The 16,590-nt window shown below is 44.0% G+C and overlaps 1 protein-coding gene across 1 annotated transcript in view; it reads left to right on the forward strand.

Moving 5' to 3' along the window:
• Jmy (junction mediating and regulatory protein, p53 cofactor) overlaps nt 1–6,418 on the forward strand; it is a 72,566-nt gene extending 66,148 nt beyond the window's left edge. Inside the window, exon 11 of the mRNA XM_059276373.1 lies at nt 3,357–6,418. The gene's annotated coding sequence lies outside the window, so the exon portion shown is untranslated. The remainder of the gene's footprint in view (nt 1–3,356) is intronic.
• Nucleotides 6,419–16,590: the final 10,172 nt, after the last annotated feature.

Raw genomic sequence — 16,590 nt, forward strand, 5'->3', positions numbered from 1 at the left:
CAGGCTAGTCTTTGCCTCCCTTCTTCCCACTTGCTCTCTGTCTCCCCGAGTGCTGGGCCACCAAGCCCTCTGCTGCTTTTCAATGTACAAATGGCACTACGTTAAAAGAGTAAAGCAAGCGATTATGGCATATGCTGTGAGCTGCGTAGTGAAAGGATTGGCAGTGGTTTCAGCTGAAATAAGATAACGTGTGCAAAATGTGCAGAGCATGTGACGTGTTCTGCTCTCTCATAGGCTCCATAGTATTGAGCCAAACAGGAAGACCAGACTAGCTGTGCAGTTCTGCACTACCCAGGCAGTGTTCAGGAGGTGGAGGCAGGAGGATCATGACTTTGAGGCCAGCTTTGATTACATAGCAAAACTCCATCTCAGAACAAAAATAGTGAAGCCAACCCCAAAGAGGGAGCACTGTTTCTAGTGGGGTATATACAAGGTAGCTTAGTTTTCACAGCCGGCCTTGGTGGCGCCCATCTTTAATCCCAGCACTCAGAGGCAGAGGCAGGAGGATCTCTGTGAGTTCAGTCCAACCTAATCTACGGAGTGCTCTTTAGGACAGCCAAGACTACAGAGAGACCCCATCTCCAGGGGGTAGGAAGATAGCTTATTTTTAAATTATTTTTCTAGCAGGGATATATCCAAGATAATTATCTTTGGGTGGGAGGGTGTACAGTGATCCCTGATCATGTATAATCTTAAGAATAGCTGAAGGGACTTACTAAAGAGTGTGGATTCCTGTCTTTGACTCCGAATCTAAGTGGATATTTAGTGTATACACAAGTCCGCATGGATTTTGAAGACTTGGCACAGTAAATGTGAACTAGTCAAATACAGCATTACTACTAAAAGCACTTGGCCCTTTTCCCTTTGGGCCTAGGACATGAGGAAATGTTGTCAGGTACCTCTTTCCATCAGCGTCTGTCTCGAGCAAGGCTTTCAGTGACACTCTCTGTGATGTGCGGTGTGTGTCTCTCCCTTGACTCGGCCACTGGTGACTGACCGGCGCTTTCCTCCATTGCTGGTCTCAGTCATCTTGCTTACTAGAGAGGAAAACACTGGCATTTATTTTCCTCTGAGAAATGTAGAGGAGGAGGAGAAGTGTCAGGACTTCTAACTATGGGCTAATGCTCAGAGACTCGAGCTGTCTCCCGAGGATCTTCTCCACAGTAGACGGACACTTGCAGATCACCCCCCTCTTTACCGGCCCTGGCCCGCAGTGCTGTCTCCTGCTCATAGCTTGGCGCTCTCGTTGTTGCTTGTTTTTGAGACAGCGTTTCTCTTGTTATCTTTGGAGCCTGTCCTGGAACTCACTCTGTAGCCCAGGCTGTCCTTGAACTCACAGACACCCGCCTGCCTCTCCTGGGGACTAAAGGTGTGCATCACCACACCTGTCTGCTTGTAGCTTCTCCTGCCACTTAACCCTGTATCTCACCCAATCGCTGCCCCTCTCCTGCTTAGTTCTTTGACTACAGCTGCTCAGGTCAGCATTTCCATGCTGTCTTCTCCATCTCACTGGGTCTTGCCTGAAACATAAGACAGGCAGCATCATTCTGTGTAACCCAGCTGAAGTGTGATGGCTATGTCTGGGTACTGATGGAGTATGAGGGGCTGACAATTCTGACAGTGTTGAAAGAGACCAGGAAACACTCAGCAGATGTATGACCTGGACCGTCAGAGTTGAAAAGATGCATGCTGTGTGCTCTGCATCCTCTTCCTGTGAGACTCTGGAGATAGCTGTGGCTAACGGTGTCCCTAAGGAGCTTTCTAAACACGAGAAAACTATATCTTTCTCAAATTTGTCAGTATAACAATGGAAAGAGAACGTGAGGCACAAATGTCTTTCTAAGAAAACTGCGGTGGTGGCGCACACCTTTAATCCCAGCACTTGGGAGGCAGAGGCAGATGGATCTCTGTGGGTTCGAGAACAGCCTGGTCTACAGAGCGAGTTCCAGGACAGCCAAGACTGCTTCACAGAGAAACCCTGTCTGGAAAAAATCAAAAGAAAAGAAAAGAAAGAAAACTGATGGTGGTCCTGTTTCATAGGTAAAAAGGAATATGTGAAATTGATTTCACTAATTTTTATATGACAGAGGGCCAAAATGGTACCCTTCAATATGTAGATGCCATAAAATTGTGAAATAGTTTACTGCTGTGCACTCAGCCTTTCTAGGTACTAAGGGTTTAAAACGCAGGCTTTGATTCAGTCTTTATGTTGTATTTCCTAATAGCACATCTCAGTGAAATATCCTATCAAAACAAAAATGTGCTTATTGGAAAACTATTTTGAGTTTTTTAATCTAAAAACTAGAAAAGATATTTTCTCAGTCACACTAGCTGTATTTCAAGTACTCAGTACCATGTGTAGCTTCATTGAAATAGAGAAAACAGAACAGAAGCATGGTGCTTTTTGTTCATGTATGTTTAAAGAATGGTTTTTATCCTTCTCCTAAAGGGTCAATAAAGACAGTCTGTCTCTTTGTTGTTTAAAGACAATCATATAATAGGTCTTATTGTGTTGGCGGTTTGTAAAACATAATACACACTTAGACATAAAGTATTAGCCTAAGAGTAATAGAAATTAAAATGAACCTGTAGCTGGAGCCCACCGGGGCCTGCAGCCACTCAGACCCAAGTAAACACACAGAGACTTATATTACTTATAAACTGTATGGCTGTGGCAGGCTTCTTGCTATCTAGTTCTTATATCTTAAATTAACCCATTTCTATTAATCTATAGGTTGGCACGTGGCTTGTGGCTTACCGGTATTTTCATATCTTGCTTCTTTTGTGTCTGGCTGGCAACTCCTGACTGACTCCGCCTTCCTGTTCCCAGAATTCTCCTCTCTGCTTATTCTGCCTATACTATACTTCCTGCCTGGCTACTGGCCAGTCAGCGTTTTATTTATCAATCAATCAGAGCAACACATTCACAGCATACAGAGCGATGTCCACAGCATGAACCTAACACTCTCCATAGCGATCAACATTTGTATTAAATGGAAAGGATGGCTCAGCGGTTAAGAGCACTGGCCACTCTTCCAGAGGCCTGTGGACAAGTCCCAGTATCTGCATGGTAGCGTTCACAGGGGATCTGACACCCTCTTCTGGCCTTCATAGGCACTGCAGGCACATGGTGCATATACATTCCTGGTCAAACACTCACACAAACTAAAAAAACTAATTAAAAAAAAATCATAGACTTTTTTTGAAGGAAATCTTGTACCATTACTGTATAGGTGACTATTAAAAGAAAAAAGTATTCATTGCAGATATTTCAAAAGGTATGAGGGAACAAATATCTACCTTACCTGTAATAGGCATTTTGTTCTAACACATTGTGGTATTTTGTTTACAAACAGGTGACTTAACAGAAAGAAGAAAAAACCCATGGATGAAGACTGGCTCTGATTCTTTTGGGAAAAAGTTTAAGCTCTTGTTCCCATAATTGGATTCCATTAGATTCCGAGTATATTGGCAAAGTGGTATGAAAAAAAGGAAGCACAATTGGAGGATATTACTGTTCAGTCACTCTCACTGGTAGTGGTGACGTCAGTTTTATATGTGCAATGTTCCTGACTGCCCTAAGAAGGCCTCCTGGAGACGGCTGTTTCTTACACACCTTCTCTTCCCATCCACCCATCATAAGCTCATAGTGGCCAGTTACACTAGGGTCACTGTGATCAGAAGAACACTGGGTTGGCAGAGTTCTTCTGTGTGAGCTGCTTTGGGATTCATCTTTCAGTCAACTGAGAAGATATTTGCTGAAGCACATTCCACATCAGCTTCTAGAAATAGAGTGACATGCTAAAAAAGACATTCATCATGGTAGTTACAGTCAGGAATTACAAGACAACAACATGGAATGCACTTACAATTTCCACATTTTTCATCTCCAGAGGAGGTATTCAGTGTCTGAGAAGCCAATGGAGATTACCTATTAATGTGTGCACCAAAACATGGCACATTTAACAAGGCATATTTTTAAGAGGCCACAGTCTTACATTTTGTAAGAGTTTGAAGTTAAAATTTCCATGCTTTTAAAATAGCATTTCATATTTCTGAATTTAGAATAGTTTGAATTTTATGTGCACACTGTTTATGAGAAGCAGTGCTTCGTAATTTGATAATGTTTCAAATTATTTTTAGTCTTTTTGTTTGAACTACTGCTTGATTACTGTAACTCATGACTTTCCTATTGAGAATCAAAAATCAGGATTCAACAGTAGGGATACAGATTACAACTCTTTGTATCATGCACCAGTTTTAAGTTTTTATGTTATGCTCCATGGTGAAGAGCATGTGTTCAGGAAAGGTCCAGAAGGTAGCCAATCCCAAAATCCTCCAGCTAGCATTTCCCTGTTTGCTTATGCTACGCACATGCGTAGTTCTAGTGCTGACTTAGCTGTGTCTTAAAGGGTCCATTTATGAATGGAGCTGGCGTGGATTGTCAGTGGGATTATGTGGACACGCATGAAGGGAGATATGCTGGACCCAGTTTACAGCACACTCTAGTGTGTGCTAATGATGAAGACAGATCTTGGCCTTATGGAGGGATTAAAATACCAAAAAGAACTTCATTCCTAGAAAGTTCTTCCCCAGCTTAGCCCAGAAACCACCTTGAAGAGAGAGCACCTCAGTGTCCACCAATGGTTTCCTCTAGAAACACGGCTTGCCTTTTTGTCATTTTTAAGAGATATTTTTCTTTAATTATGGAAAAAAATTCTGGTAACAGGTTAAAGTAAACCAAATCTTTGCACTTAAATATTCATAGCATGTTTGTTGATGAGACTGGGAGTTTCTGTAGCATTTATTTAGATACTGGATTTCGTCCTAACACAGTCGTACATCTTGTCCAGAACAATGAAAACAGCTGATACATAGACCTCACCCCAGGATGATATGTGGGTCCTTTAGACCCACAGTAAAGTGTCAGAATGTGTTTAGCCCAGAGTTATTGGCTAGATAAAATATTTAAAATAAAATGTTTGAAAAATTGCAAAGTTTTCAAACTTCCTAGAAGTCATCCATCATTTATACACTTCTAATATTAAAGATCCATACATCGGTATTTTATATATCCAGTTGTTTTATTTACTTTTGAGACCAGGTTTTGCTGTGTAGCCCTGATTGGCCTGGAACTCCCCATGCAGACTGGATTTGCAGCATCTACCTGCCTCTGCCTCTCCAGTGCTGGGATTACAGCTGGGTGCCAAGACAGTTGGCTCCATTTTTTCCTGTTTTTAAAGATTCATTTTTTAAATTAAATTATGTATGTTCACAGAGGCTCTTGCCAGGAGCTAGATTTACAGACCCCTCACGTGGTTGCTGGGAATCAAACTTGGATCTTCTGAAGGAGCAGTGCATGCTCTTAATCCCTGAGCTAGCTCTTTGGCGCCCCCCCCTTTTTTTTTAATTTTAGGAAAATGTGGACTATAACGTTAAAGTAACAATAACCGCTGGGTTGTAATCAGTCTTGGCACCGAACTCCTGGCCTTTTAGGTGGGGAATGCGTGAGATCAAGAGCAGCTCTAAGCACATCCTGTCACAGCTCTTGAGGAGTGCCTCTTTCTCAACAATCCACGACTACAGCAGGGAGCCTTCAACCCATTTTCAAGCAAATGATTTTTCGCCCAACATGCTGGTCCCCTCAGGACTCTAGTTCCTGTCCTGGGGTGTGGCTGAGGGGTCACCTTGTGTCCTTCTGTAGCGCCGCTTCCTAGCCCCCAAGAGAAGATTTCTTACTGATAAAATAACACACCATTGGAGTTATTCACAACAATACAATTAAAATAGTGTATAGGTGTTCAACAAATCATTAGATGGAGCCGCATTAATTTAAAGTGGATTTAGAGCCCCAGAAAAATGATACTAGGGATGGTGGGTTTTTCTCCCCCTCCTCTATCTTAGTTTCCTAGGCACTTATTAAAACAAGGGCCTTTCTTTGGCTTGGTTTTGGATGATGTCAGCAGACCAGATGTGATGAGCTCTGGCCTTCACAGCACATTCCTATGGATTCCCAGTCTGCTTAGACAGTTAGGCTTCTGCTGGGTCAGTCTATATCCACAGACCCTGCTTGTTTGTGCTGTTCCCAGATACAGTAGACTGAAGACAGGAAACTAGTCGATGACTTGGGGATGCTTAGCCTAGTGTTATTGTTCATACTTGAACGTCAGTTTCAAATATTCCCCTAATACAACCAAAATTGTGTATAATAGCCAGTGTAGTATGTATTGAAAACGGTATCTCTGATGATTTAAAGTCCTAATTGTTTTTTAGCAGTAAGAGATTGCTAGAGAATGAGGACTTTTAGGGGATAAGCAATGACCTTATTTAAAGAGTGCTTTATAGGGGGATGGAGTTCATAAAAACAATCATTCCTAGGGGTTCATTGTGCACTTAAACTTTTTTTTTTTTTTTTTTTTTTTTTCCCTGAGACAGGGTTTCTCTGTGTAGCCCTGGCTGTCCTGGAACTCGCTCTGTAGAACCAGGCTGGCTTTGAACTCAGGGATCCACCTGTCTCTGCCTCGAGTGCTGGGACTAAAGGTGTGCACCACAACACATGATGCAAATCTCATTTTTAAAAAGATACTTTCCTATAATGAACACTTCGTTGAGTCTACAATGTGTGTGTTGGGAGGGTTCTTTTCTACAAATCTGAATGTAGAACAGTACGTGGCGCCACGGTATGTCCTAGAATGTGCTCAGTTGCACAGTGTATCATAGACACCACACTAAGACTTTAAAGCCCAGTGGGATGCAGCCTCCTAGGCAGCATCCTTGTCGCACAGGGACACACAGGGATGCAGTTGCATTCTCTCTTTTCCTGGAGACTTGTGTTTGAAACTCATTCACAGGGTTTATTGGTATTTATTTAAATCAGTGCTTTTTACATAGCTTTGTCATACGCCCATCACCAGAAACCAAGCTGCGCAGTGACTTTGGGTCTTTAGTGGACCTATCAGGGAGTTTTGAGGTTATATTTTTACCAGGTGAAACAATAACTAAAGAATTCTGGACAACTGCAGAACATTTGAGACAGATGCAGACAGCTTAAGACAGCCGTTTGACAGGAAGCAGAGACCTTGAATTTTTCCTCGTTTTTGCACTGAATATAAATGATTATGTAAAGCTAAATGTGCAGATTGAACATTTTACTTGTGCTTGGTGATGCCAGTAACCATCAAGACATTATAGATGGAGGAGAGGTGAGAAAGTGGAGGCACCTTACTGGTGAGCACACAGCATTTATGTCTTGCTACTGAGCACATCAGTAGGCACGTCTGAACTTTCCTTTTTTGTTAAAGCACATGAAAATTCTGCCTAATTGCTTTGTAAAGTGAAGCAATGGCATTTTTATTCTATAAATATAATGTAACTTAAAAAGTTTTCATACAAAATGAGTTTATGTCATTGTCATGTATTTAAACAGAAGCTTCTAAAAGTGGGAGGCTGTCCTGACCCAGAGAGAGAGAGAGAGAGAGAGAGAGAGAGAGTGTGTGTGTCAGTCTTAAATGTCCCTTGAGTTATGTTAAAGATGCTCTTATTTTAAATTTTCATTTTGCCCACAGTGAACACACAACTTGGTATTTGTATGACTGAATTCCAAATTTAGGTATGTCCCATCTCTTCCAAGCACATTTATTGGGTTACTACAAGGTGTGTGTACAGAAAATACCTCTGAGGTTGACATGATAAGTGTTCATGGATGCTGTTTCACACTGACTTGAAAGCAATCATTTGTTTTGAGAGGAAGGGAACATTTCGTTTCTTATGTGTTTGTTTTTGTAGATTCAGTGGCTCAGTTTGGGGCATTGAAAGTATGTAGGAAAGACCCTGAGAAATTGAAAAGCAAAGGTGTGTGTGTGTGTTGAGTTTTAACAGGAGAAAACATTTTTACTTGCATGTTGTATAGTTAACTATCAAAGGGTGTAATGCGCTGTTTTAGGTTTCTCATGCAATGTCCATTGTCTTTACTCCAAAGTCTTTGCAGTTACCAGTGACATTCATTCCCTTTCTTGTGATTTCCCCTCATCTATGTGATGTTACAAAGGTTGGACAGTGCATCCCTTAACAGTGACATATAATGTCTTTGACACAGTCCCCACTGCCTTGTTGAATCGCTCTCTGTACTGTATGCATTGCCAAGTGTGAAACCCTAATATGTAGTTTATTGAGAAACGGAAGGCTGCAGATCACTTTGCATGAGTCAAGCCCACTGGGGCTGAAGAAACTGACACTTTTCTTTTTACCTGTTTTGGGTAAAGGAAAATTACAGTGGCAGACTGACTCAGCACTCTTAGCTTTGTGCAGTGTTACAAAGGCAGAAGTAAACACTAGCGACTGCTTGGCTTTCCAGGATGGCTTTTCCACCATTCCGTGAAGTGGACTGTCTGCAGCGCACTGTAAACGCCATCTCTTGCAAATTTATATACTTAACTATGCTCAGTTAACATTCTAAAGTATTAAAGATACAAAGAAATACTAAGCAGGCATTTATAGCAATACTATGAGATCTCCAATACTGTTTGGACTCTTGCCTCTCGCTCTTTAGTGCAGCCTTTCTGCATCGTAATGGTTGCGTTGCTCTTTTTCTTTTTGACATTTCACACTCCTAACTTCAGAGCTAAGTACCTGCTCACCCAATACTGCACTCACCTTTCTCTTATTGTACATGCAATGTAACAACACACAGTTTTGGTGCTTAACAATATTCTTTTTTTCTTTAATAAAGGATATTTATTTGAATTAACTTGATTTTGTTTGTTTAAATACGTTGACGTTATTTTCATTTCAAAAAGGAGTACACCAATATTGCACATTTTTAGTAGTATTTGCTGTATTAGTTACTTCCTGCTGTGACTGATACTTTATGCCTGACAGCATGGCGGGGAAACGGGGAATCCGTGTGTTCAGCTTGCTTCCTCCTTTTCATTCAGTCCAGGTAAGCCGGGGATGGTGTGCCCACATTCACGTTGAAAACACCCTCATAGATAGTTCCAGTGCTGGGTTTCCATGGCGATTCTCAGTCCATTAAAGTTGATGATTCAAGATTAACCATCCCAGTTACATAGAACCTGATACACGGGCTATCCACGGCCGACTTGCTGTTTCCCTGAATGCTGTTGTGAGGTGTTTTCACGATAGCTTTTCTTGAGCTGTTTGTTCTATGTGCTGTTTGTACACATATGTACAAAACTGGAACATGTTTTCCAAAACTTGGAGATCTTTAAATGTCTTCGTTTCAGGAGTTGTTCACGATCATCTAAATTGAGAGAGATTGGCTTCTGACTTGGAAATTACTAGAGGCCAGCAGACACTGGCCAGTTTCTGTCAGCATAGTTTAATAGCATGAACAGGTGAAAAGCTACTCATCCCCCAGGGCATGGATGGTGGACTGGCAACAGATGGTTTGTGTAATCGAATGCCAGCTTCTGTCAGAATTTGGAGTAGGAGTCTTAGGCAGCAGATAGGAGTCAAGCTGCCTGGGGTACAGCCCTGCTGTGGTTTCTGGGGTCAGGCTTGTCCAGTTGGTGGCAGTTCCCCATAAATGGATCTCCTCACGCTGGAACAAAGATCCAAACCTGTGATAGACCAGGTTTCCCAGCCATTCACATTCCTCTCTTCATTATCTGCTCTCCCCCAGGCCAGGCTGTGACTCTTCAGACACAGGTTAGCTTCTGTCACACACAGGGTTCAGCTTTATAACCGTTGAGCCTGGGTATAACTGCAGCTCCCTAAAACTATCAGAAGAGGCAGCCATGCTGTGCTGTGCTGTGCTGTGCTGTGCCTGGCACCTGGAAGGTTCTCTTGACTGCCTGACTAAGCTTTGGAAACACCTGGATGCAGGCCCTCCCACTGCCCAGCCCACACCAGCCTTGTGAACATTAAACTTTGAGCCAAAAATCTTAACTCCTGTGTTCCTACTGTTCTTGGGCATCGGCGTCCACATGGTCTTCCCACTGCCGGCCTTGCCTCTGCGCAGTGGTAGAGCCGAGCTGCTCCCCTGCGTGCCCTTGACTAAAGGACAGTAGGATTTCTGTGGACTCCAGAGACTGGCTTAGTCTTTGCCATCTACTCCTCTGCTTCCTGAGCTCCCTCTGTGCAGAGCTGCTCTTCCAGCACTGTCCATGCCTCTCCCCTCTCCCCCACGGTGTGACCAACGTCGTGTGTCTCATATATTCATGTCCTAAAGCCTTGTATCTGAGCACGTGTTCTCACTTAGAGGTTTTTATTTAAAGGGAAAGTGTCGCTAGCCTAGCTTGGGTTTAAGGAACTTGCTTTTCCTCCTCTGTCTCACGAGTGCTGACGTTACAGACTCATGCTGCCATGTCTGGCTTTTCCGTGGAGTGCACAGAGATCTTAGGTAAAGCGAGGCCATTGGACGGAGCCCTTACCTAGTATTACCAGTGACTGGTCACAAGGCAAGTGGTATAAAGGAAGACAAAGCTGTTTACACACCAACAGGCTCAGTATAAATCCTTCCCTTGCTGCCTTCACGAGGAGCCAGTCCCGCAGACACCCTGATCTTGCACTTTCAGAACTGTGGGATGTGAAGCCACAAGCCTGTGGCAGCCGAATCCAGCAGCCCTGGCAAACCAAGGTAGCATCGGTCAAGTCCCCACCATGGTGTTACCTAAGGACGGTGGCCTTTTTTCAAGTCTCTGCCCGTGTGACGGAGTCAAACCCAGCAGTGTCTCATCAGGTGTCCCTGCACTAGCTCAGATGAGCCAGGCCGTTGTGCCCAGTGGACGAGAACTAGTGACACGGGTCTCCTGCCGGGGGCACGGCCTGCGAAAAATGCAGAGCCGCTGTGTGAAGCCGTGGAGACAACTTTGAGATGACGAGGACACCGTCACTGTTGCGGCTGAGCTGCTGCTGTGAGAGCGAGGCCAGAACGTGAGGGAAGATGGGCAACAAGGACGCTTGACTGGGAGATGTGTGCAGAATTCAGAAGTACCTAAAGGACCACAGTTAACAGTTCTGTTAAACCAAACGTTTCAGTACCACCAAGTATAGGAGGTAAAGAGTTAAACACCTTAAAAGTGTCAGTCGAGAAGTGGGAGGAAACAGTACAAAAGAAAAATAGACAACTAAAGAAATCCAAATGCTAGTGCAGCTACAGGAAAGCAGTTTTGGGGTTTTTTGTTTTGTTTTGTTTTTTTGTTTTGTTTTGTTTTGTTTTTTTTGAGACGGCTTCTCTGTGTAGCTTTGCGCCTTTCCTGGAACTCACTGTGTAGCCCAGGCTGGCCTCGAACTCACGAAGATCCGCCTGCCTCCCGAGTGCTGGGATTAAAAGTTTGTGCCACCACGGCCCGGCTATCAGTTGGCCTTGTTAGTACTGAGTTCACACTGAATTGTTACGCTTTAGACTGGCAATTCCAAGTGTAGACAAGGACTTGGAAAACAGTTCTACCCTGCTGATGGTGCTGTAAATGGGCATGAACAATGGAAAATTACTGGGTATCCACAAAGACTGGCCACAATGCTCTTGACACACAACTAACTGTTTTATGTAGTGGAGTGTCTACAGCCAGATCAGCAGACGAGTGCTTGTGGTAGCAATCTGTAATAGCCAACAACTAAAGATAACCCAGTGACCTAGCAACAGGTGAACAAATAATATCCCTAGAATGTAAATGCACCCAGTGGGGAGAAGCAAGAGGAGGTCTGCAGCTTAGGACAGCAACTTCAACTTGAGGAATCTCACTAGAGAGCAAGACAAAGGTCTATGTAGATTCCAGTCATGAAGTAAAAACAGGCAAAACTAAACTAGTGCTGGGTGTTATTCAGACAGTAAAGTTATCGGGAGAAGAAAGTGGCCACCATAAACACCACGGTTGTGCTCACCTTCAGAGCAAAGCACTAGGAGGTGAGCAGTCCCAGGCCGGCTGTGGAATGTCAGGTCGTCAATGCCTCAGATGGTGGTTTGATAAGGGTTCAGTAACCTGTTTGATTATGAGGTCTATGCATTTTAAAAATATTACATGTCGTGACTTTTAAAAATGTTCTCTTAGAATTCTAGAAATTGCTCTAGAATTCGGTCCCCCCCCCTTTTCCTACAAAATAACGTGAGCTCAAAACGCGGAGGCCTGTAGCTGCTGCTTCAGTTTTTCATTAGCTGGCACGAGCCAGAGCCACATTCAGGGCGCTGGCACACGGGCGGTGCAGACTTCTGAAACCGGCTTCTGTGTTCTGCTGGCTCTCTGGAGGGCCAGACTCCTGCTGTGGGTTTGGTTTGGTTTTAATACGTATATTTGAAGTCATGTAGGTGAGTTTGGTTTTGTTTTTATTTTTGTTTGGTTTTTTGGTTTTTTGTTGTTGTGTTTTTGTTTTTGTTTTTTTGAGACAAGGTTTCTCTGTGTAGTTTTGGTGCCTGTCCTGGATTTTGTTCTGTAGACCAGGCTGACCTCGAACTCACAGAGATCCTCCAGGCTCTGCCTCCTCAGTGCTGGGATTAAAGGCATGCGCCACTGCTTCCCAGTGTAGGTGAGATTTTTTAAGAACAAAACCTGCTTAAGGAGTGAGGACTCCTGGGGCCTGGTCCTGCAGCTCAGAGGTGTAACCAGAGGCAACAAGGATATATCTGTCTCACGGCTGTGGCATGGTTTGAGAAACCTGAAAACCATAATAGAGTCTTGGCACACACATGAGGATTGCTTGACATTACCTGGAAGACAGTTTAGAAACAAAAACAACCAAGACTAGAAAGATGCCCTGTGACTGCAGCAACACTTAATGTTGATTTCCTTAACACTGAGAATTCACACAGACATGTTCTCGTCACAGAATAAACACTTCAGTGAGTCACATTTTTTCTTTTTTTTTTTTCTTTAAAGATTTGTATTATTTATTTATGTATATGAGTGCTTTATCTGCATGTACAACTTTATGCCAGAAGAGGGCATCAGATCCCACTAGAGATGGTTGTGAGCCACTATGTGGTTGCTGGGAGTTGAACTCAGGACCTCTGGAAGAGCAGGCAGTGCTCTTAACCCCTGAGCCATCTCTCCAGCCCCAGAGTCACATTTTAAGTTAATAAAAGACCCATAACTCTGACTCTGTAGAAAGAATTGAGCGTAGACATTCATATACCATCTAGTGGGCCTTAGGAGTCATCCTGTACAAACAGCTCCAAAGACTATGGGCCGCTGTCTGTGGAGGGATGTTGGTCAAAAGACAGGGCTGGCTTCCCACCCCACTGCCTACCCTACAGCCACGGCCACATACTACACAACCTTAGAGGCACTGTCAGAAAGTCTCCACACCGTGGATGAGACCAAAGCATGAAGACAGTAACTAAAAAACACAATCAGGAAACTGGGAAGGGCAATTAAAATCACGTATCTTAAAAGAAAACAAAAAGATAAAATACACCATGAAACAATGTGCTGTGATGATAATGAAAGCAAAGATGAATGCCTGGAAACCAAATCTATGACAGGTAAGATTACAAATTCAGGCATGGAGCCAGGCATGGGGACACACCTTTATTCCTAGCAAGAGGAAGGCAGAGGCAGGTGGATCTCGTGAGCCCAGCCTGGTCTGTGTAGCTAGTTCAGGCTAGCTAGAGCTACACAGTGAAACCCTGTCTCAAAAATAATTCAGGCATGACACTGAATAGCTGCAGAAATGGAAAATTAGAAGATTAATCCCATCACGATACATCTAGTTCTTTTCTGGAGGATGAGAAAAATGACAAGGAAAAATGATCAAGCAGCTTACTGTCCTGTTTGAAGGGGACTCAAGTTGGGATTGTGTTCCTATGTAACAAGTTACCCGAGGAACACTCCAGCAAGTGAGGACTTCAAGGTGCTCCCTAGGGAGAGCCATACAGGACAGGGTACTATGTTTTAGTTGAGAAGTTGGTGGAATCCGGTAAGATCTGTAAAGGAAGATATTCTGTGAATACAGTTCTTTAAGAAGTTTTATAAAGAATTGGGTAGGATATACTTAAGGTAAAAGGCATTAAAGTATGCTTGTGTGGTGGCTAGAAAAGAGAAAAAGCCAAAGTAACAGGATATAGCCATTGTATTCACATTTCTTAGTTCATAATTAAGAAACTTGAGAGCCAGGCATAGTGGCACAGTGTAGGTAGATTTTTCTGTCCCTCCTGCTAGCTCCCAATTCACAACACAGAGACTAAAAGCTCGGCTAGTAGCTTAGGCTTGTTTCTAACTAGTTCTTACAACTTAGCCTGTATCTTTTAATCTCCGTCCTATCATATGGGTTTTACTTCTATCCCATTTTTTGTGTCTGAGTCTGGCTGAGGACTCCTCAGACTCCACCCTTCCCAGCATTCCTCCTAGTCTGGCTCTCCCACCCAATCTCTCCTGCCCAGCTATAGGCCAGTCAGCTCTTTATTAACCAATGACATTAAGACATATTTACAGTATGCAATGATTGTTCCACAGCAGCTGAGTTGTAATTCAGCACTCAAGGGACTGAGGAGACTCTCAGCTTCAAGGCCAGCCTGGGATACATGGCAAGACTATCTCAAGAAAAAGAAAACTCGATGCCCCAACACCTTTGATTGTAATACACTTAATTCAAGGGATAGATGAGGTGGAAGAACATGCCTCACCTTCCCCGATATGTACCCTGTTTCTCCATGATAGTCACAGATCTACTGTGGCCATGGAAGGATTTTCTGGGGACAGTTTCTGTTCCCCCTCTGCATCTGTTATTTAAGCAGTTTTTTTTGCTGTATTATTATTATTATTATTATTATTATTATTATTATTACTACTTGTGTGCGTGTTTTAACATCACCAGTACAGGGACCCTACTGGTTCACATAAGAGCAGGCTGATTTCCACTCCTTGAAGTCTTCGTCCTGAAGTTCCCATCCTGATTACTAAGCTAAACTGCAGATTTTCTGGAAAAATCAGTGAAGAACACTCTCCAGGTTACCAGCCGTGCAGATACCCCAAGGGCCAGAGCACAGCTTCCAGCCTGTGTCCTAGGCCCATGTCCCTTGCAGCGTTACCTGAGAGGACAGCATGACCTGCAAAGGGAGTAGCCTGCCTGGGCCCGGCAGCCCATGCCGTGTTGGGGAGGAAGGCAGAGTAGCGGCTCTGACTAGCTTGCCAGGCTGTCACAGGCAATTACAAAGGCCTAATTTACTCCCTAGCCGTGGCTGATTCACTGCAAGAATTCGATCCTCCTTCACTCAAGAATGTGCTGGCATGAGAATTCTCGGTATAAAATACTTATTTCAATAGCCACCAAGAAGAAAAAAAAAATGTATGAAGAAAAAGCATTAACAATGGAGCAATATTTCCCAGCTAGAGACTGTTTCTACCCAAGAAGTCATTTTGTTCTATTTTTTGCACATGTAAATATGAATGGAAATTTAACACGGCCATTTCCACCATGCAATGGGCTTTTCTAATCGCTGCCAAGTTCTACAATAGTCCAAATGTCTCTCATTGATTCCCAGGCTGAGGTTTGCCCCCTCGTGTTTACCTCACAGCAGGCAGGGCTGAGAAGGCACTACCCGTCTCTGCTAGAAGCCGGTCACTTTACGGATTCATGAGGAGTGTACGGAATGCACTGGGGACACTCCTCGAGGGCAGTGACTTTAGACCTTTTCAGGCTGAGTGCAGACCTGCCACCTCCCTCTCTGGACCTCAGTGTGCCCCTCGGAGACGGAAGGCTGGGCACAGTCTGAAGCCTTCAGATCTTCCATCCGGCATTTCTTTGAGTCATGCCAACTCAAACAGTCCACTGCAGGAAGTCAATAAAATAAATGCTCTCAGCCTCCGGCTCCTGCCTAACGGCCACAGGGGAATGGATCCTTACACAGAAGTGAACAGATGCCAACTGGGCATACGTGAAAGGAGACAGAAGGACCAGAGGCTGTCTGCCACTGTCCATTCACTCCTCACTGTCCAGGCAGCTGGCTCTGGGATCCACAGGGCCTTGAAGAAGGGGAAACATTGAACCAGCCTCGGGCAGTTTTTTCCCAAGGCAGATCTTTGGCTGGGGGAGGGGGGGATTTTACCCTAATCATAAAATCCATTGGTTTCCTACAAAGTCATGTAGGTTGGCCATGACCAGAAACCCAAGGGGTCTCCAGACTGTTCAAGGTTACACTAAATGGTTGCTTCACCAGCACTTTGGCATCTGGGCCCCACAAAAGTCCCTGTACATTTTATCTTTGCTCCCGGCCTCAGCTCTAATAGCTTACACAACACCTCACCGCCACCCTGAGAAATAATGTACAACTAAGCTGCATTCACCTAAAGAAACAAACGGATGAGTTTGGACAGCTGTATACACTGACAAAATGCCATCCTAACATCCACAGCATTCTGTGTCTCCACCAGAGTCCTCCCCTTCCTCTGCTGCTCCTCCTCCTCCTTTTTCTTTGCTGGAGATGGACCCAGCGCTTCACCACAGAGCCACACTCCCAACTGAGTCCTGCACTCTTCCGTGGTCTGCGCCTGCCCTGCTGTTGGTCACTAGAGAGGCTGGCTTGCCTTCCTTCTTCACTCAGCGTGGGACTCCACACACACCATTCCCCTTTCTAACTGCTCAGTAAGAATCCATCGTATGGATGCGGTACCGGGTTCTGTTTGCCTACACTACAAC

Source organism: Peromyscus eremicus, chromosome 11 (assembly GCF_949786415.1).
Source record: "Peromyscus eremicus chromosome 11, PerEre_H2_v1, whole genome shotgun sequence".
NCBI lineage: Eukaryota > Metazoa > Chordata > Mammalia > Rodentia > Cricetidae > Peromyscus > Peromyscus eremicus.